General features: G+C 36.1%; 1 non-coding gene across 1 annotated transcript; it reads right to left on the bottom strand.

The window, feature by feature from the left end:
* Positions 1 to 23,120: 23,120 nt before the first annotated feature.
* LOC141687555 (small nucleolar RNA R71) lies at positions 23,121 to 23,227 on the bottom strand. Its single transcript, XR_012561050.1, has one exon. It is a non-coding gene; the product is annotated as a small nucleolar RNA R71 (small nucleolar RNA).
* Positions 23,228 to 23,590: the final 363 nt, after the last annotated feature.

The raw sequence follows: 23,590 nt of genomic DNA on the forward strand, positions 1-23,590 counted from the left end.
CTTTCTTTTTTAGTGTGAGTTTGATACTTCAAATTTGTTATTCAAGAGAAGCCTAGTCGTATTCAAGACTCTCTTAGAGTTTGGTCGGCATTCTTAGGTCGGTTGGAGTCCCTTCCGAGGAATATCTGGTCGACTCAAGGCCTTTCTTGGATTTTAATCGGCCTTCTCTGGTCGGTTGGAGTCTATAATATAGACTTTAGTCAACCGAATGCCATCTTGTGATTCTAAATATAATAAACCTTCTGATTTGAATTGTGCCAAGTTTGAGGCACATCGTCACCGCTCAAGGTTTCTAGCTTGTAGGATCCTCGTCCTAGTATCTTCTTGACCTTGTAAGGTCCTTCCCAATTTGGGGTCAGCTTCCTTTTCTCGCCAACTCCTGATGCCTCAATCTTCCTCAAGACTAAGTCTCCTTGCTGGAAGAACCTCTCTTTAACCCTCCTATTATAATTGAGGGAGGCTCTGCGATGATGTTCCATATTACGGGCGTTGTCTTTGTCTCAGATCTCATCAACGAGGTCGAGAGCGAGACTCTTGCCTTCTTCATTAGTTTCTTGTTCATATGCTTCAACCCTTGGTGATCCGAGGGTTATTTTAAAGGGAACTACTGCCTCGGCTCTGTAAGCCAACATGAATGAGGTAGCTTCAGTTTTAACTTTGCAAGTAGTATGATTTGCAAGAGTATAAGTAACAATTCTTCTACCCAAGTATTTCTTGAGCATTCAACCCTCTTCTTGAGTCCATCAAGGATAATTTGATTGGTGAAATCTGCTTGCCCATTCTCTTGGGGATGGGTAACTGAGGTTAATCAGAGTTTTATGATATTGTCATTACAACACTTCTTGAACTCTTCGTTGTCAAACTACCGCTCATTATCCGAACAAGGATGTATGGAATTCTAAACCGATATATCACATTCTCCCAGAAGAATTGAGAAATCTGCTTGGTGGTTACCTTGGTTAGTGCTTTGACCTCAATCCACTTAGTGAAGTAGTCAATGGCGACATAATGAACTTCTTATGTCCCGATGCTACAGGAAAGGGACCTAGTATGTCCATTCCCCGCATTGTGAAAGGGATGCGAGAGCTAGTGGATGTGAGCCTCTCTGGTGGCTGCCGAATTACAGGAGCGTGCCTCTGGAATCTATCACACTTATTTACATAAGCATTCGCATCGGCTAATATTGTCGGCTAGTGGAACCCCAACCGAGTTATTTTATGAGCGAGGGCCATGCCCCCCAAGTGCTCCCTAAAAATCCCTTCATGGATTTCCTTCAGCGCCTCTTCTTCCTCGTAAGGCGTTAAACACTTTAAATATGGGATCACGAAAGACCTTTTGTAGAGAAGGCCTTTGATCAGAGAGTAACTTAATGCTATTTATGATAACTTGCGTGCCTCTTCAGCATCTTCGGAGAGTTAACCTATCTCAAGGTGGTTTTTAATGGGATCCATCTAGCAGCTATTTAAGCCAATTGGTGCTATCAAGTTTATGACATGGATTATCGGGGTCCATAGAACTTGGAAGTAAATACTTCTTGCATAGTTCTTAATTTCAGATGAGGCGAACTTGGAAAGGGCATCGGCCGTAGTGTTCTCCTCTCTCGGAATATATTTTGTGCACCATTCATCAAATTGAGTCAGTATTCCTTTCATGACACTTAGGTACTTAGCCATGGCGTTATTTTTAGCTTTAAACTCCCCATTTATTTTGGAAACAACGAGACTTGAGTCTCCACAAATTTTAAGACTTTTGGCCCTCACAGCTCTAGCTAAGCCTAATTCGGCTATTAAAGCTTCATATTCTGCTTCGTTATTCATATTTGGGAAGTCCAACTTCAAAGCATACTTGATCAGAAAACCTTCGGGGCTTTACAAGACTACGCCTACACCACTTGATTTTGTTTTAGACGCTCCGTCAAAATGGAAAATTCATCTTTATACTTTTTTCCTTCTTCTGGGGTTACTATCTCTTACCCCCCAACTTTTTGGTCGTTAATGGTGCATTTATCCATGAAGTCTACTATTTCCTGAGCTTTGATGGTTGTTCGAGGCTTGTACTTGATGTTAAATTCATACAACTCAACCTCCCACTTGATAAGCCTTCAACTGGATTTTGGGCTATGAATGATGTTCCTCAAAGATTGGTCCTTCAGCACTTTGATTTTGTGGGCCTGGAAGTATGGTCGCAACTTCCTCGAGGCTATTATTAGGGCAAGTGCAAACTTCTCAATGGTGGAGTAGTTCAACTTCGCTCTATGGAGCACCTTGTTCACATAGTAGATAGGTTTTTGAACCTTCTATTCTTCGTTTACCAAGATGGCGCTCACGACTTGCTCGGAGACCGAGAGATACAAGTAAAGAATGTCCTCTGGACTTGGTTTCGCCAATAATGGGGCTTCAGTCATGTAATTCTTCAGCTATGCAAAGGCCTCTTGGATTTCACATGTCCACTCAAAATTCTTCTCTTTCTTCAAGGTCTGAAATCAGGGTAGGCATTTGTCTCCTGACTCGGAGATGAACCTCCTTTAAGATGCAATCCTGTTGGTCAGCTTTTGAACGTCCTTTATTTAATGTGGTGGTTCCATACCTAGGATGACTTTGATTTTATCGGGGTTTGCCTCGATTCCTCTATTCGAGACCATATGACCCAAAATCTTTCCAGACCCAACGCCTCTGTGAGGTATTAAATATGGTCGGCCTTAGCTAGGATTTTGAATAACATGTCATCAACATAGACCTCCATGATTTTCTTGATCATATGAACGAATATCTAATTCACCAATCTTTGATAAGTGGCTCTTGCATTTTTTAGTCCAAACGATATAACAAGATGGCAAAATACATCAAAGTCGGTTATGAAAGATACCTTACGGGTGTCATCCTTGTACATTTTAATCAGATTGTAAACACTGAAGCCATTTTTGAAGTTTAGCATCTTGTGCCCAACGGTAACATCAATCAGAGTGTCAATCCTTGGTAGGGGTAGCATTTCTTAGGGCTTGCATCATTGATCTTAGTGAAATCGATGCACATCCTCCACTTCCCATTGGCTTTCTTTGTGACGCCCTCCAAACCCGGGTCAGAAGTTTGGGGTTCATAACAAACCCATACAATATATAAACATGTTTAAGAAAATAATATATTCAATGACCCTACTTACCATAATCCGTGGATCGCAACAGGTTAAAGTATGCACACAAGCTACAACCTTAATTACTTTACAAACGTACTGAATCCCAACGAGTTTAACTTACATCAGGAAATAAAACATCCTTAAAAACTTTCAAACTAAAAACTAAAATAAAAGTCTTCAGCTAGCTTATCTCATCTCAACCTCGAATCCTAGCTCGCACACTTGTCCGGGGATCCTCGCTACCAACAGTTTCCTTCTTAACTGGAAAAGAATATAAACAGATTTGCAAGAGTGAGCTAACTAGCTCATCAAGTCACAGTGACAATACTGATATTAAACAATGATCAAATAAAATGATCTAAGGAATTTAGTTTCTTGTTAAGCAATAATTAGAATTGGATATTCATTTTTATATTAAAAACCAAGGTTAGTTTGCTGATCAGTCACGCACTAACCCCGAGCAAGGCACACAGCTCTGCTCTATATACTTGATCCAAGACACACATTGGCCTAATTTGACCATGAATCTGGTCTGACCACGAATCTGGTCAACATTTAGAAAATAATCCAATTCTATAATAATAACATATTAAATAATGTAAATCAATAAGCAGAATCATAAACATTATTCGTCTCAAAGTATAAGGTGGTTCATAACACCATAAAGGGTATAACAAGATGTTTACAAGGATTGGCTTCCAGTCTATAAAAGAATCAGATAATCGAAGAACAAGGGTTTGATGATTACAAAATACAAAGGTTTGTATATTAAGCAAATCCAAATTTGTGTTCTGTATATGGTATATATGTATTTATGGAGTAGTATCGTATATTTGTGATTCGTACCTGAAAATTTAACAATTGATGGTTTACAAAGAATAAGGCTTACGGTTCAAAAATCAATAAATAGCAACAGGGTTTAGGGTTAAGTACTTCAAATCACTTGTAATGTAAAACAGAACTATTTCAAATATATATCAAGAAAGGTTGGTAATACTTGCAATATATCTAGAGAAAGGTTCAGAAATAATTGCATTATCTCAACAAGCTTCACTTCACCTGCTCTCGTCTATCATTTCTATTCACTAACTATCTAATTTTCCATTTCTATGCCTCTCTTCCTCTTCTAGACATCACAAGTATCTATCAATACTTATTCTCACTTTATTCTATTCGTTATAAACTTCTATCTACCCTTCGTTTCACCCATATCAGATTTACGGATTGAAAGTTATGATAAAAATTGACAAACAACAAACACATAAGCATATTATACATCAATCAGATCACATATAGCACATAGAACGTAAGATATTTGATAAAAATAAATTTCCAAAGAAGATTCGGGTTAAAATAATTTTTCAAGTACTTAATACGAATTTTTGAACATTTTTTGGAATTAAAATGGGCCAACGAATCATTTATAAACAATTAACAGGGTTTGAATACCCGAATCTGACTTTCAAATCATTTAATAATAATTATCGAGCCTTGAACATAATTTAAAATAATATTTTAAAGCTTGAAACTACTTTTTCGGAATTTTTAAATCAAAAGAAATAATTAAATCTAATTAAATAATTAACTAAAATTAATTAATAACTAAATAAATCAATTAATCAATTAATATTTAAATTAATTGACCAATTAAATAATTAAATATTAACTAAAATTAATTAATTAATTAATTCATACTTATTTTTGAATTAAAAATAATTTTCAGAATAAAAATAATAAATTTTTTTGAAACTTTAAATAATTAAAAACAATTTTATTAAAATAAATAAATGGATAATATAATTTTTAAAAATATTTGAAACAGAAATATGATTTTTGTAAGATTTTCAAGTATAGGGGGTTAACTGTGAAAGTGAGGAAAGAACGATGGCTAAACTGCAATTTGCCATCGTCTTCCTCCCCTTTTCACCTGCGACGGTCAGGAAAGCCATTAACGGTGACTCCCGTCGTCTAAAGCTTTTCCGGCAAAAAACAAACATAACCCAGAATCAACTCAGATTTACAAGGAATGATCCCCCGACTCCAGGGACTCATCTGCAGGATCATAATCAACAAACGATAAAGATTTCAACCGGAAAAATCCGATCAAAACTTTCGGCACCGCCGCGTTCCAGTTTCCGGCGAGGCTCTCCAGTTATCTCCATTCATCACACATACATCAATCGATTCCTTTTTCAACGATCTATCTATTGGTATAAACGAATTAAGTTAATAACCCTTGAATCAAAAACGCCCAAAAATCAATTAAGAACATTCATACTATATTCAAACCCTAATTTCAATAATTCGAGAATCAAACTTAATTTTCTATATGTTATTGAACTCCAAATTCAACATATGATATACCAAAATGACCTGAATCAAATTATCTACAACATGCAAGCATCAAATCACACAAACAACATAAAAATCAAAAATTCATAATTAAACCCAATTTAATTCGAAATTAAATAAAAATATAAAAAAATACCTATTGATTCTACAGTAGTATAGTTTACAGATTCTGAAAGTACTCTTCAAGACCTTTGATTTGGTTACTAGAGCATAAAAATCTGACTTCAATAACGCCTTCAAATCTTGGTTTGATTCTTAAGAACACTATAGATTCTAGGGTTTTTCTATGAAAATTATATATTTTTACTGCATAGAAATGATTATCTGTACAAAATAAAATACGGTAAAGGCTATTTATATTTATGGAATATTGGTACCCCGTTGGATCATATAAGATATAAATATAATATTTAATTGATAAAACAGATCTAATTCGGTACCGGTTTGGGATAATTATCAAAACCAGGCCTTTTGTAAATACGATCTTGGTCTCAGCGCTTTGGTTACACGTATTACAAGAAGTTAATATAATAGTTTAATCAAAACATCCCGTTTCTCAAGAATACGGGTTTTATCGATTTACCGAAATGAATATTAAAAGCCGGGACCCGCATGGGTAAAACCGTATTCCGGATTGAAAAAGTCAAAACATGGAAAATAATCAGAATAATCATATTAGGTTAGAAAGGAGTACTCGATTACATGCCTAGAATTTGGATTGTACTTCTTAAGCATTGACACGTGAAAGATATTATGAATGTGCTCCATATGTAGGGGTAACGCCAACTCGTAAGCTACCTTACCGACACGGTTCAGAATTTCAAAAGGTCCAACGTACGTAGGAATCACCTTCCTTTTCTTTCCAAATCTAGACAATCCTTTCCACGGTGATACTTTCAACAATACTAATTCGAATTCCATATCCAACCTGGATTAATCTGCATATTTCCTTTGACGATCCTACGCTGCAATTAATCTTTTCTGAATAACTTTAACTACTTCTTTTGTTTGTTATACTAGCTCGGGTCCAAGTATCTTACATTCTCCAACTTCATCCCAATACACTGGTGATCGACATTTGCGTCCATAAAGAGCTTGATAGGGAGGCATTCTGATACTGGCGTGATAACTGTTATTGTAAGCAAATTCCACTAAGGGAAAATGCTCATCCCAACTTCCTTTGAAATCAATGGAAAAAACACGTAACATGTCTTCAATTATCTGAATCGTTCTTTCACTTTGGTCGTCAGATTGTGGATGATAAGTTGTACTTATATTTAATCTGGTTCCCAAACATTCCTGAAAACTTTTCCAAAATCTTGAATTGAATCGTGGATCTCGATCAGATATAATAGACACAGGGACTCCATGACGAACTACTATCTCTTTCAAATATATGTGAACCAACTTATCTAATGAAATTCTTTCATTAATAGGCAGAAAATGAGCTGACTTAGCCTGCCCACTACAACCCAAATGGCGTTGTGGTTCTCTTTCATCCTTGGTAAGCCGACTATAAATTCCATAGCAATATGCTCCCACTTCCACTCTGGTATCTCTAACGGTTGCAATAATCCACTTGGTCTCTAATGCTCCGCCTTGACTCTTTGACATGTATAACATTTGCTAACCCATTCCGTAATTTCTCTTTTCATGTATGGCCACCAATAATTCTCTTTTAAATCTCTATACATCTTGGTACTCCCTAGATGGATAGAATACTTTGAATTGTGAGCTTCCTGTAGAATTTCATTCTTTCACTCTGTCACTGGTGGAATCCAAAATTCTGGAAGAAAATCTGAGAATACCTTGATCATCTTTCTGAGTGCATAACTCTTTTTCTACCAAACAATTGATATCCTGATCCATTATTTCTTCTTGGCATTTCTTTATATTCTCTAACAACTCTGGCTGTAAAGTCATACTATACATCTTTGCTTCATTAAGCTTGCAAGCTCTGACTTCCAATTCATTTTTTTGAAATTCCTTATATAACTCTCCAGGTACTGTCAACACGTTCAATCTCTCATTCCTGCTTAACGCGTCTGCCACTATATTTTTTTTTTCTGTCTGATAGTTAATTGCACAATCATAGTCCTTTATCAATTCTAACCATCTTTGATGTCTCATATTAAGTTCCTTCTGCGTGAATATGTACTTCAAACTCTTATGATCCGTATAAATCTCACATCTTTCTCCATATAGATAGTGTCTCCAAATCTTCAAAGCGAATAATATTATCACTAGTTCCAAGTCATGAGTAGGATACTTCTGCTCATGAGGTTTCATTTGTTTAGACGCATATGCAATTACCTTATCATGCTGCATCTAAACACAACCTAATCCCTTATGAGAAACATCACTATATAGTAAAAAAATTCTCGATCGTCTGATAGTGACAAAACAGGTGTCGTGATCAATATTTTCTTCAATTCTTGAAAACTTTCTTCACATTTCTCTTTACATATAAACTTCTCATTTTCCTAGTAAGCTTCGTTAAAGGCGTCGCAATCTTTGAGAAATCTTGAACAAATCTTTGATAATATCCTGCCAATCCTAAGAAACTTCTCACTTCTATTGGTGTTTTTGGTCTTTCCCAATTCATAACAGCTTCAATATTCGCTGGGTCCACTTTGATTCCTTCACTACTGACTATGTATCCTAAGAACTGAACTTCCTGTAGCCAAAACTCACACTTTGAAAATTTAGCATACAACTTCTCCTTTCTCAAAAATTCCATAGATATCATTAGATGCCCCGCATGGTCTTCTGTTGACTTTGAGTAGATCAAAATATCGTCTATTAACACATTGACAAACTTGTCCAAATATTCCTAGAAAATTATGTTCATCAAGTCCATAAATGTTGTTGGGGCATTGGTCAATCCAAAAGACATCACTAAAAATTAATAATGACCATACCTTGTTCTAAAAGCTGTCTTTGGTACATCTTCAGGTTTAATCTTCAATTGGTGATATTCGGATCTCAAATCAATCTTGTAGAAATACTTGGCTCCTTTCAGCTGGTCAAACAAATCGTCCATTCGAGGTAATGGATACTTGTTCTTGATAGTAAACTTGTTGAGCTTCCGACAGTCAATACATAATCTCATGCTTTTATCCTTTTTCTTAACAAATAGTACCGGTACATGTAACGCCCTCCAGACCCGGGGTATAAGTCTGGGGTTACTAGCAAATCACCAAACCTGTACAATCTGATTAACAATTAATAAAGAAATGAAATTAAACCCCTTTAACACTAACCAGGATCTTTTTAGGTTGAAGTATGAAAACAAGAACCACTATCTACTTTTACTACAAACCAAGTTCAAATTCTCACAAACTATCTTTATTACAAACCATTGTCTAACCAGTTTTAAACTAAATTCATTTTTATTCAAACACACACACTATCTATCAACACTCCACCTGTTCGGCAAACTCAAAGCTTTCTTCCTGGATTGGGATCAACACCTTGGGTATGAGAGGATCCCGCGACTTGACCCGCTTCTTTACCACTCGAGTCTTGATGGGTTTCATATTCCTTTTTAACTGAAAATAATAAGGTGAATAACAACAAAAAGGGTGAGCCAAAAAATTTGCTCAACAAGTCCACAAAATGTAAACAGTGTCAAAGTATTTTAAATGAACCTGTAATCCTGGGTATATCTGCAAAGATATAACCCCACGAGAATAGAAAGAAGGCCATTACTGGCGAGTACAATTGAACTAAACTGGACACAAGTTCGCATCTATATTCTGCTGATCAGTCAGAATATAATGCAGATCTATATCTCAATATATAGATCCAGTCGGGTACCCAGGCACTACGGCCCATGTCGAGGCACCAGTCATATCCCGGTCCTCAGGATTAAGACACACTCAATCCCAAAATATCATTATCCAGTCCATCGCTTAGCAACCGGAACAATCGGTATGCTTTGATATATTCTAAACACCAGAATATATCAATCTCAATGTATCACCAATGAAATATGAACAAAGGAATAACAAGTGTGTATCAATGAGTAAGAACAAGAATCAAAAGAGTGCAACAGTGATAAGCATCTGAAGAAATGTCACTATTCTGAAAATAGAATAGGGGAAAAACTCGCCTTCTGCGTGACGCACTGCAATTAGATCAATTTTTTCTATCAGCTACTTGACTTGCCTTGCTGGCTTAGCTTCTGTTAGCATAATAGACTGGTTAAGTCATTTTGTACTTCAATTGTATCTTGAATCGATTTCACATCGTTCCTAATGTCTACCCATGCGCTTACGACTGACTCATGTATTACGTATTAGCAATAAGACTCAATTAACCACGTAATACACATAAGCACATAAGCACATAATCATTTATATAGTTAAAATAATTTTTAGAACCAAAAATCGACTCGCTGATTGGCACACATTTTTCGGACTCGTTTCCCATTTTTCGGACTCGTCTTGGCACACATTTTGACTGATAATCAAACAAGTAACAAATTCAACTAATTTCTAGAAGAAATTAAACTTTAATATTTTATTTTTAATGAAAAGAATTCATTTTTCTGAGTCAACAGGCTTTCGTTTCACTCGAATCGGACTAACGGTTTAATTATTATCAATTAAACACTGATATTTCAATTTATTATTCATTATAAATAATTATTACTAATTTTTAAAACTCAAAAATAAGTTTTAAATAATTATTTAAAAAAATCAGAATTAAAAATGATTTTTCTATAATTTTTGGAATTAAAATGAATTTATTATGATTTATTGGAAATTATTTGATTAATTATCAAAATAATTAATCATTTTTAAATAATTAATAAATAGTTCATAAATAATAAATAAATAATAAATAATAAAGAATATAATTTAATCTGATTTTTAGAAAATAATTCAGAATTATTTATAATATAAATCAATTAATTAAATAATTAATTAATCAATTTATAAAATAAATAAATCTGATTTTTAAAATTAATAAAAATAAAATAAAAATTAAAATCCAGAAACAGATGTCAGAAATCAAACATCTGACAATTCAGATTAAAACCGGGTAATCTGAACGGGTCAACGGGTCAAAATCCGGGTCGTGAAGAACACCCCAGATTTTGCCCAGAATCCGGCCACCGGTGCAGATTCCGGTGAGCCATTTTCAGGCCAAAAACTGAACCGTTTGGTTCGTTTTTCACAGGTTTTCAATTCCTGGCAACTACCCCAATCTGTTCCCGGCCAAAACAAACCAAAAACATCCCTAAAACTTCATCTTCGATCAAAATCAAACTCAACTCCGGCCAAAATCCTATCTTTTGATTCTGTAAACCAAACTCAACGTTCTATAGTGGAAATTAAAGCTATGAACACATACAATCAAAGCCCTAACATATCAAGAATCAAATATGCACAGAAATCATCGAGTTGTGATTTGAAAATCTGACATAAACCCTAGAAATCGTGAATCACTATACAGACATCGTTCGTTCAATTAAACACCATGAATCAACTGTAAATTATCTAACAAAGCTATATTAATCATCATAACATCAAAATAACCCTGCAATCAAAAAGTCCTAATTCGAACATAAACCCTAGAATTTGAAAATCAAAAATTACGAATTAAAATGTGAAATTGATGCTAAAAATGAAAAGAACAGATCAAAACCTTCGATTTGGATACTCGAACTGATTGATTTAGTACTGTAATCTGCTCAAAATCACGGCTTGAATTCTCGACCCGACCATGTTCTTCCCGACCCGAATTACAGAGAATTTTTGTATTTTTCTGAATTTTACCGATTTGTTAATTATAATTAATTAGGCTATTTATAGTAGTAAAATTAATACTCCTAAATAAAATGAAGGGGCTAATTATACATCAAATAAAAATATTTGACCCTAATTTTTATAATTTTTGAGTATTAAAATTTAATTTATAAATATTTTATATATGCAATATATATGCCAAAATTTCCCAGAAATTGTGCATATTACAAAAATCCAAGGAAATAATATAAATGAAAGTCCTATAATTTTATAAAAATAAAAGTGTGATTTTTGTGGGGTTTTTAACACCCAATGGGGCCCGGAAAAATCATTTTTCGTAAAACGAGAAAATTTATAAAATATCTAGATGTTCAGAATAATGCGATGGAAAAGGCCGTTTGATGAAAAATAAGGCCCATTATTTTATTTGAAATACTGGCTTTAATATCATGGTTCGGGTCGTAAAACGTTTGAAATGAAAGCGATGAATGCAAAATAGAATATCTGAAAAATATCTTAAAAATACAGAAATGACACAGAATGCACGTAACACGTAACAATTAGGATTTGACAGATAATTACACATAAATGACACATTAATACACATAATTTATTATATTTATGATATAATACAGACGTAAATTTCCCAGTCGTTACATCCTTTCCCCTTAATAGGATTCTGTCCTCAGAATCTTTTATGAAAACAGATGAGGATATTTCTCTAACATCTCACTCTAGAGTTCCCAGGTTGATTATTCAACCATAAGGTTTCTCCACAACACTCGCACTTGAAATACAGACTTATTTCTCAACACTTTTTCTCGCCGATCTAAAATTTTTACCGGCTATTCTATAAAAGACAAATCAGGTTGGATATCTATCGGGTCATACTCTATTACATGCCTAGAATCAGGATTATATCGCTTAAGCATTGACACGTGAAACACATTATGAATATGTTGCATATGAGGCGGTAAAGCTAATTCGTACGCAACTTTTCCCACTTTCTTCAAAATTTAAATGGTCCGACGTATCATGGTTTCAATTTACCCTTGTTGCCAAATCTGGTCAATCCTTTCCATGGTGATATTTTGAGTAATACGTTTTCTCCTTCCTGATAGTCTATATCCTTCCTTGCTTGGTCTGCATATTTGCGTTGCCTGTTTTGTGCTGCATCGAGTCATTTTTGAATAAGTTCAATCTTTTCTTTCGTCTGTTGGATTAATTCTGGACCCAAAATCTTGCGTTCTCCAACTTCATCCCAATGTACTGGTGATCTGCATTTCCTTCCGTATAATGCTTCGTATGGTGGCATTCCAATGCTTGCGTGGTAGCTGTTATTGTAAGAAAATTCCACCAAAGGTAAATGCTCATCCCAACTGCCTTCAAAATCAATCGCACAAACTCGTAGCATGTCTTCAATGGTTTGGATAGTTCTTTCACTTTGCCCACCGGTTTGCGGATGATAAGCGGTACTCATGTTTAATTTTGTTCCGAGACACTCTTGAAATTGTCTCCAAAATCTTGAGTTGAAATGAGGATCTCGATCAGACACGATAGATATCGGAACTCCATGTCGCATCACAATTTCCTTGAGATACATGTGCACTAGCTTGTCGAGGGAAAATCTTTCGTTAATCGGTAGAAAATGTGCCGACTTCGTGAGTCTATCCACAATCACCCATATCGCATCATGATTTGCTTTAGTCCTTGGTAGTCCTACCACAAAATCCATCGCTAAATGTTCCCATTTCCATTCTGGAATATCTAACGGTTGTAATAATCCGCTCGGACGTTGATGTTCCGCTTTGACTCTCTGGCAGGAGTAGCATTTACTTACCCATTCTGCTATTTTCTTCTTCATATTCGGCCACCAAAAGTTTTCTTTCAGATCGCGATACATTTTTGTGCTTCCTGGATGAATGGAATATTTCGAACAGTGCGCATCTCGCAATATCTCTTCTTTTAGTTCGGTCACATTAGGGATCCAGATTCTCGATGCAAAGCGTAAAATTCCTTCATTATCCTTCTAAGTTGTAATCTCTTCTCCCGTTAGGTCGTCATCTTGACTCATCACTTCTTCTTGACAGCGGCGAATCTTCTCTAGCAATTCCGGTTGGAAAGTCATAGTGTAAATGGCTTCTACAGATTCATTGGGAATACGAATTTCGATTTTCAATTTGTCGAATTCCTTAGCTAATTCTTCTAATGAAGTTAACAAATTCAATATTTCTTTTCTGCTCAGCGCATCTGCCACAACATTTGCTTTTCCTGAATGATAGATGATCGTAACATCATAATCTTTAATCAATTCCAGCCATCGACGTTGACGCATGTTTAGTTCCTTTTACGTGAAGATATACTTCAGACTTTTATGATCTGTGTAGATTTCACATTTTTCACCGTAGAGATAGTGTCTCCAAAGCTTTAATGCAAATACGATTGCTGCTAATTCCAGGTCATGCGTAGGATATTTTTGTTCATGAGGTTTAAGTTGTCTCGAAGCATATGCGATGACGTTACCGTGCTGCATCAATACACATCCTAACCCGTGATACGAAGTGTCGCTGTAAATGACGAAATTCCCTTGCTCGTCTGGCAATACCTGTACCGGTGCGGTTACCAACCGATTCTTCAATTCTTGGAAACTTTCTTCACATTTATCATTCCATACAAACTTTTCACTTTTTCGAGTTAACTTGGTCAACGGCGTTGCTATTTTCTCAAAATCTTTAACAAATCTTCTATAATATCCTGCCAATCCCAAGAAACTTCGAACTTCTGTCGGTGTTTTTGGTCTTTTCTAATTTAACACCATTTCAATCTTCGCTAGATCGACTTGGATGTCTTCTCTACTGATGATATGCCCTAGAAATTGTACTTCCTTTAACCAGAATTCACATTTTGAGAATTTCGCATACAGTTGCTCTTTCCTCGGAATTTCCAAAGCTATCCTCAAGTGTTCGGCATGCTCTTTTTCTATCCTTGAGTTAATCAAGATGTCATCAATGAATACAATCAAAAATTTGTCCAAATACCTCTTGAATACTCTGTTCATCAGGTCCATGAATGCTGCTGGCGCATTGGTTCAACCGAATGCCATTACCAGAAACTCGTAATGCCCATATCTCGTACGAAACGCAGTTTTGGGAATGTCTTCGGCTTTAATCTTCAATTGATGATAGCCTGATCGCAAATCTATCTTCGAAAATCATGCGGCTCCTTTTAACTGATCGAATAAATCATCGATTCTCGGTAGTGGATACTTGTTCTTAATGGTGATCTTATTCAACTCCCGATAGTCAATGCATAATCGCATGCTGCCGTCCTTCTTCTTTACGAACAACACCGATGCACCCCATGGAGATAAACTGGGTCGTATGATGCCTCGGTCTAGAAGATCTTGCAGTTGTGTTGACAATTCCTTCATCTCAACTAGAGCCATTCGATATGGAGCTTTTGAAACTGGTTATGTGCCTGGTGTTAGATCAATCATAAACTCGATTTCTCGATCTAGCGGTAACCCTGTAAGCTCATCTGGAAAGACGTCCGGATATTCACTTACAACTGGAATGTCTTCTATTTTAGGACTTCATTTCTCAGTATTTAACACATAAGCTATGTACACCTCACAACCTTGTCGAAGCAATCGTTTAGTCTGCATTACGGTGATAAATTTCTTCCGCTATTTTTCGCCCTTGAATATTACCGTCGAATTTTCCGCATTTCGCAGTTTGACTTTCTTATTCGCGCAATCTATCTGAGCATTATGACAAGCTAACCAATCCATTCCCAAAATGATATCGAATTCTCCTAGCTTAAAAGGAATCAAGTCTACAGAAAATGATGTCCAGCTATTTCTACATCACACGCAGGACATACTCGATCTACTGGAACTTGGTCGTCATTCGCTAATTTTATAATTAACGTCTCGCCCAACCATTCGATTTCACAATGTAACTTATCAAGAAATTCTTCAGAAATAAATGAACGGGTAGCTCCAGAATCAATTAATACTTTTGAACTTACGGAATTCACCAAAATCGTACCTGCGATCACACTCGGACTCTATACTGCTTCTATTATTATCATGTTGAAAGTCCTTGCTCTGGGTTGATTAGGCGGTGGCGGAGGTAATGCCAATACTCTTGGAACACTGGCTGCCATAGCTGGTCCTTTGCAATTTCTAGCGATATTCCCTTTCTTTCCACACTGGAAGCAAGTAATTTCTGTTATCTTTCCCGTTAGACATTCGTTAGAATAATGCCCTTTCTGCTTAAATTGATAACACGTCACATCCCTTTTTATACATACGCCGGTATGTTTTCGATTACATGTCTTGCAGTACGGCATTGGAACTCTGGTCATTCCCTGCTGACTGGGGGCTTGGAAACGATTACCTGTTTTCTTTGTACCTTGTCCTATCCTTTTAAAATTTAAATTTGTCTGGGCTTGAAATCCCGGCTTTCTACTGGAGTGGTCTTGGAAACTTCCCTGTCCTTTGTCTTGCTGAGATCTTTAACTTTCCCCTTTAATAATCAAAGCTTTCTGGACTACGGCGGTATACATTGCTAATTCAAAAACTGCAACTTGGCCACGAATCCATGGTCGTAATCCTTCTTGAAATCTCTGAACTAGCTTTCTTCAGTATCAACCTGTTCTGGGAGAAACCTAGCCAACTCAGTAAATTTGGCTTCATACTCTGCCACAAACATATTTCCCTACTTCAGTTCTAAAAACTTAATCTGCATTTGGTTCTTCACATAGCGAGGAAAATGCTTTTATAAAAACAATTCTTTAAACCTATCCCACGCAATCACATCTTCACCCTCTAAAGCCTTTTTAGATTCCCACCAATAATTTGCCTCTCCTTTCAATAAATAGCTAGCAAAATCAGTCTTCTAGTCTTCACTTATCTTTACTAGTGCAAACGCTTTCTCTATTTCTTTTAACCAGGTAGTAGCCTTAATAGGATCAATAGACCCTTCAAATCCTGGAGGTTTAACTGACTGAAACTGCTTAAAAGTAACAACAGGTAATGTTGGTGGTAATTGAGGCTCAGAACGAGGTGGCTGCTGTAATATTTGTTGTTGTATTTGTTGTTGTTGATGCTGCATCTGCTGCTGCATCATGACCATCTATTGTTGCATCAGATGGAACATTTGGTTCATGGTTTCATTAGTTTGACCTTCCGAATTGCTGTTAGAGGTCTCAACCCTAATCTTTCTTTTTGGTGCCATCATCTTCTGATAATAAAACAGGTGATATTTCTTTAACAGTTTAATAAACAATTGACAGTAGGTAAGAAAACAATTTATCTTGTATTAATAACATGATTTAAATAAAAAAACAGTTACTGAATATAAAAATTGGAAATGTAAGCAGTTAAATAAAATGATTATTCTCTCTGTTTTTTTCAAAAGGAATTACAACATGAGAAGTTGTAAAACAATAAAGTGAAAGTAAATGCTGTAAAACTGTAAAGACTAAAATTTAAATAAAAGAAATTTGAAAAAGTTCATCTTATATATATGTGACACCAGCCTCAGGTGTAAATGCTTGATACAAAAAGTCTTGTGCTACCGGTAATCACTCCGGCTACAAGTCATACTACCACTACAGGTCAACTACTACTACAGGTTAAACTACTACTACAGGTTAAACTACTAGTACACACATACACACTACTCACTAGGTTATACTATGCTGCCTCTATATACATCTGTATTCTGAAGTCACTGTCTCAAAATCATCACTGTCTCAAAACCCAGGCGGAATATGCCTAAGCTCCTCTCTAAGTGCCTGGACCAAGGTCTGTGCCAAGCGGAATATCCTGTAGAACTCTGCGAAAGAAGTTGGTCCCTCATGGGTCAAATCATCAAGCTCCCAAGTGGCACTCATCAACACTGACTGCAATCGCTGTCTCATATAGTAATCCGGCTGTAGGCCGCTAATGGTCCTCTGTCCCTCTGGTCAAACGTATACACGATCTCTCGACACTGTGCCCGCCAATACTCCACATCATCCCTTATAATCTTGTACTCATGATATGGTACCATATGCGGCTGTGCAACCTGACCTACTGACTCCTGTGACGGAACCCTCGGTATACCTGTACCCTGCTGTGGTAAACCTAACTGTAGATCCACATCATGCTCTCCCATCCCCTCGACTGGAATCATCTGAAACACATCCGGTTCTGGGGCATGCACTGGTATAGGAGGTAACAATGGTGGTGGTGGTAACTCCTGCTCAACCTCCGGTATAAACTGATGTTCCACTGGTAAAGGAACCATCGGCTCAACGAACTCAAATGGATCAAACATCTATATGGGGTCATGAACTATCCCCTGTACCCCCTGTACTGGTGGTACCGGCTCCTGTGGCAATGGTGGTGGAGGTGGTAGAGAAGGAAAAATGTACTCAGATACTGGAGGTATAACTGGTGCTACTGGCCCGATGACTGCCCTCTCAGAAGATGCAGAATAACCAGAAGATGCCATCTGATATTATACCAAAGAAAAGAAAGGTCACTAAACAATCCTAAGATTTATACTTTCTAATCTAATCTGACCTAAATCCTAACACTAATCTCCCTATTTACTATTCCTATTTTATGTGATCTCCCTATCTTATCTTAATCCTAATGTTCTTGTTTTTAGGGACCAAATCTACAACTCTGATGCCAAACCTGTAACGCCCTCCAGACCCGGGGTATAAGTCTCGGGTTACTAGCAAATCACCATACTTGTATAATCTGATTAACAATTAATAAAGAAATGAAATTAAACCCCTTTAACACTAACCAGGATCTTTTTAGGTTGAAGTATGAAAATAAGAACCACTATCTACTTTTATTACAAACCAAGTTCAAATTCTCACAAACTCTCTTTATTACAAACAATTGTCTAACCAGTTTTAAACTAAATTCATTTTTATTCAAACACACACACTATCTATCAACACTCCACCTGTTCGGGAAACTTAAAGCTTTCTTCCTGGATTGGGATCAACACCTTGGGTATGAGAGGATCCCGAGGCTTGACCCGCTTCTTTACCACTCGAGTCTTGATGGGTTTCATATTCCTTTTTAACTGAAAATAATAAGGTGAATAACAACAAAAAGGGTGAGCCAAAAATTTGCTCTACAAGTCCACAAAATATAAACAGTGTTAAAGTATTTTAAATGAATCCGTAATCCCGGGTATATCTGCAAAGATATAACCCCACGAGAATAGAAAGAAGGCCATTACTGGCGAGTACAATTGAACTAAACTGGACACAAGTTCGCATCTATATTCTGCTGATCAGTCAGAATATAATGCAGATCTATATCTCAATATATAGATCCAGTGGCACTACGGCCCATGTCGAGGCACCAGTCATATCCCGGTCCTCAGGATTAAGACACACTCAATCCTAAAATATCATTATCCAGTCCATCGCTTAGCAACCGGAACAATCGGTATGCTTTGATATATTTTAACACCAGAATATACGCTTCTTACTTATTATCTTACATAAGTCTTACTTATAAACAAGCCGCACTAAAAATAACCGAAACCCAATCCAACTTATTCGATCTACCTAGGGTAATGCACCAAACATCCTACGGAATAACTGGCCATTTCCTACCCATTTCTTGGTCGTGAGTTTCATGATAGGCATCGTTATTCACTGTTGTGTTGTGTCAATTTAAGAAAATAAGTGTGAGCTATAATGCCCAGTATAATAAAGTACAGTATGAAAAGACTATATGAGAAATTCATGTATGATTCCATATACGATAAATATGTTTATTTAAAAATAGTTCTTCTCGGTGATACACATCTTCTTTCAAAAATATTTTTTTTGTTGACTTATTAGCCTGCAAATACCTTAATGTTAAACCCAACACCTAGGCTTGGGTTACGGTATTGCATCACAATTCCAATTGGAAGAATATAGGACATTCATAGGAGCCACCACTTACGATGATCAGTCATAAGATAGAAATTAGTAACCTTTTCTATTAGTAGAAGGATGACGTCCAAACTCCTTGTTATCACCCTGGCCGCATACGGGCTATGTGTCCTATTTTGGGTATACACACACTTCGCAGGTCCTTAGGTACACATGGTACCGTCTCTCATGGTACTCGCAGTCTCCCCAATACACGAAGTACTAGATCTCTACCCGTCCCTTATCCTTTAACAAATCCTATCATATCTCAAGAACTCGAACCGCATCGAATTTCTCCAAGCGATTTGCTTGTTGATAGGCACAACTCATCTCGTTTTGATATATATATGTACTTCCAGAAATTTCGAAGGAAGCACTAAGATAATGTGAGTTGACCGTTGTCAACAGATAAGTATTTAAGGGGGAGTTTCTTTTTGAAATTATTAGTCAAAATATTTAAAACTACGTGGAGATAATATTTTCGACGATCCGAAATAGTTAGAATGATTTTCTGAATCTTCAAAAAATATTTTAAAATAGGTTTTATGAATTTTAAATCATATTAAATCATTTAATAAATATTTAATATTTAAATAATATTTATTAAATAATAAACCTCAAATAATTATATTTTAAAAGAATATTTGAAATGATATTCCTCAATTAATTTATGTTTAAATAATTAAAGTAATCTTTAATAATATAATTAATCGAGTTTGAAATAAATAATTGTTGGAGAATACTTCTCCTATATTAAATGAATATTTGAAATACTATTCATTTTTCGAGTAATTAAATATAGTTGAGGGAATACGACCTTTGGAATTGTTTTAAATAAATTCGAGGTATTTAATACTTCGCAAGTGGACATCGAATCACTTGGAATAAAATAAGTACGGACTTTTGATCGTCTAAAACATCACCGGGAAGTTCTCAGGTTTTCATTTTATAACTCCGACCGACTCTCGGTCTTATGATTTATACATCACGCTTATGGTAGCGCTAAAATATTTTACGATATATACATCGTAACACAATCGTTATTGATGCGCAAAAACTCAAAATGCTATTATCATGGCAAGCATGACATTTGTGCGAAAGATAGTAAAACAACTTTTCACAACACAACAGTATATGGAGTCGGGTTCGTAAACTATCCTGGGTATTTTAAAGTGGAGGGTGCTCTAGGGTCCGCCCGGAAATCTATGATAAACAATTTCATTTCGTTAGATCCCGTTCGTATTTATTGCTACTTGTACATACGCAATACTAATTAATCGTCCACGCAACTCAGTTTACTCTTATATTCCAATAATTACAACTACTCATCATATTTGGTTTCTTTTTTAAATCCCTTATGTTCATTAATGCCTTTTACGTTTCGACCCTCGTCTCCGCTCGCGATTCTTAAGGGTTTCTATACGCGCGGTCTCGTCTCCGACATTTTTATAAAATTGAAAAATCCATATTTTCACTTGAAAATGGCCATTAATAAACTTTATTTCTTACTCTCTTTAAAAATTTCATGATTTTTAAATATTTGTAAGTTGATCATTTCTATTACTAAAGTTTTTAATTTGTAGCGGTTTTTTATCGCGTAAATCGTTTTTACTAAAACGGTCATAACTTTTGATCGTTAAATTAAAATTAAGCGATTAAAGCGCCTAAAAGATCCTCATAACATTGTCTATCATAATAAAGTATTATGTTTCAAGAAAGTACAATTTAAACTTTATGTAACTCTGCAAAAAATGTATAGTTACGTTTCGTTCATTTTAACGGTGTCACGATTACAATCCGAGTTTCGTATACACTCTAAATCACTAACCAACCATCAACAATCACCATACCATCATCTCAACACTAACTCCTCTTAAGAACATCATGTTCTTAAGGAAACAGAAACAACCTGATAAGTGGATTTTATATCTACTTGGAACGCTTCATTACAAGCTTAAGTTGGTGTTTTGGACTCAAGTTGTTGGTAGTTTTGATATGTTTTTCTAATATTGCATTACAGGAACTAGTTGGAGGAAGAATGGAATTTTTATTGAATATATTCTGAAAAGAGCCAAGAATTTGAAGTCAAATCCATTCCCAAATTGTAAAGGATCTCGAGAGCTTCGCGTGGACTATTGGATCGCCAAATTATGACAGACGAAACTCAAGTTACAGAAGAAACAAGAAAAGGAACAAAAATCCAGAAGGTCAGGGCGGCCGCGCTACTCTTGGGAGCGGCCGCACCGATTTGGCAGGAAGCCAGCGTGCCCGCTCTATTATGCGGGGCGGCCATGCCGGTGCTTTTTTTACAGAATCCTATTTTGACTACAATTCTGATATTTTGAAGCCCGGATCTGTTAGAAGCCTATAAATACTCGGTAAAAAATATGTTTTAATAAAAAGGAGACTCAGGAGAAGACAGCGAGAATACCTAGGAGCACAAATACAATGAAGGAGAAGAAAAGCTTGGTTTTACTTGTGATTCTTTGATTCAGTTGTAATCTTGAATGCTAGTTTTCTTGTTTGTTGAACCTATTACTCTTGATTAGATACTTTGTAATTTTATTTAGTTTATAAAGGCTTAGTTTATTATACCATGCTTTTATCGGAACCCACGGTGATGATGAGTTCGGTTATGAACTAATCGTTGTCGTGGGGTTCTAACGGATTTACTTATGGATTTATATATTTAATTTGTTTTAATATCTTGGTATGTGATGATTGATTGATATCATAGTATTGGTTGTGTTTATTCATCTTATGTGTGTAGCTAATATATAAGATAGTGTGTTAATCTTTATTGAAGTGAAAGTGAATATAGAGATTTAGAACTTGCCATGCTAGCATAGGTTCATGTATTTATTATGCATGATTCGTAGGTAATTTTAACCATCTTACTTGCCCTATGTAAGCACGATAGATAACCTGTTCATTAAACATTTATGTTGTCAAATTCTATAGACATATAGGGTCTCAACATAATTGGTGTCTATTCAGTACCTATCTCTTTTGTGGATGTCTGGTAGTAGGGTATTCGTACAACGAAAGTTGTCATTTATAAGTTTCGTGTTATTTGATTAGTTGTCATCACCATTGCATGCTAAGGTTAAGAACAATAAATTTGAATGAAGTAGTAATGAAGTTAGAATCCCATGTTTATCTCATATAGTTAATTAAATCACTTTTTTTCTTAGTTAATTGCATATTAGTTAAATTTTAGTTATAAATAACTCAACTTGTTATTGTCTTAACATTGAGCGATAGCCATACCATTGTTGCATAGGTGAATATTCTTAAGTTAACTAAAAAGAGTCTCTGTGGGAACGAATCTAATTAATATCATATACTACTTGCGAACGCGTATACTTGCGTGTAATTTTAGCGCGTGTTTTCGCCCTAACAAGTTTTTGGCGCCGGTGCCGGGGACTCGGTATTAATTTTTAGTTTATCTGCTTGACATCAGTGGTCGTTAAAGTTCACTAACTCGGACTCTCTTACTTATAAGGTTTACTTTAGTCGTGTGTTTCAGGTACTCTAGTTATCATTGCAATGGGAGAACCGGTAGCAAATCCGAAAGCTTTGATGGATTATTCTCAACAGAATATCAATGACATTAAATCTAGCATTGTCAGGCTAGCTATCGCAGCTAATACATTTGAGATCAAGCCTGGCATAATTTAGATGGTGTAGAATTCAGTCCAGTTTGGGGGTGCTCCAACGGAAGATCCCAATATGCACATTAGGGATTTCATCGAGATCTGCGACACCTTCAAGTTCAATAATGTTTCTGAAGATGTTGTGACACTGAGACTGTTTCCATTCTCTCTGAGGGACAAGGCTAAGAGCTGGTTACACTCTCTACCAGCTGGTTCTATCACTACTTGGGAGGATCTCGCTCAGAAATTTCTTACTAAATTCTTCCCTATGGCGAAGACAGTTGCAATGAGGAATGCTCTTACTCAATTTGCGCAGCAATTGGGAGAATCTCTATGTGAAGCTTGGGAGCGATATAAGGAGATTCTTAGGACATGTCCTCATCATAGAATGCCTGATTGGATAATCATCAATTGCTTCTATAACGGTTTGGGAGCACAGTGAAGACCCATGCTCGACGCAGTATCAAGTGCAGCATTATAGGCAAAGAGCTAGGAGGAAGCTTATGATCTAATTAAACTAATGGCTACTAATGAATATCAGTATCCAACTCAGGGATTGCCAAAACTCAAGGTAGCAGCAGTTCTTAAAGTGGATACAGCTACGGCTATCACAGTTCAACTATGGGCGTTATCTATGAAGATCGATTCTCTGGCTAACTATGGTGTTAATTAGGTAACCAGAGTTTGTGAGCTGTGTGCAGGTTCGCATGCAATAGAGCAATGCGCTATATCCAGTGAATCAGTTCAGTTTGT

The sequence above is a fragment of the Apium graveolens genome, chromosome 9 (genome assembly GCF_009905375.1).
Source record: "Apium graveolens cultivar Ventura chromosome 9, ASM990537v1, whole genome shotgun sequence".
Lineage (NCBI taxonomy): Eukaryota > Viridiplantae > Streptophyta > Magnoliopsida > Apiales > Apiaceae > Apium > Apium graveolens.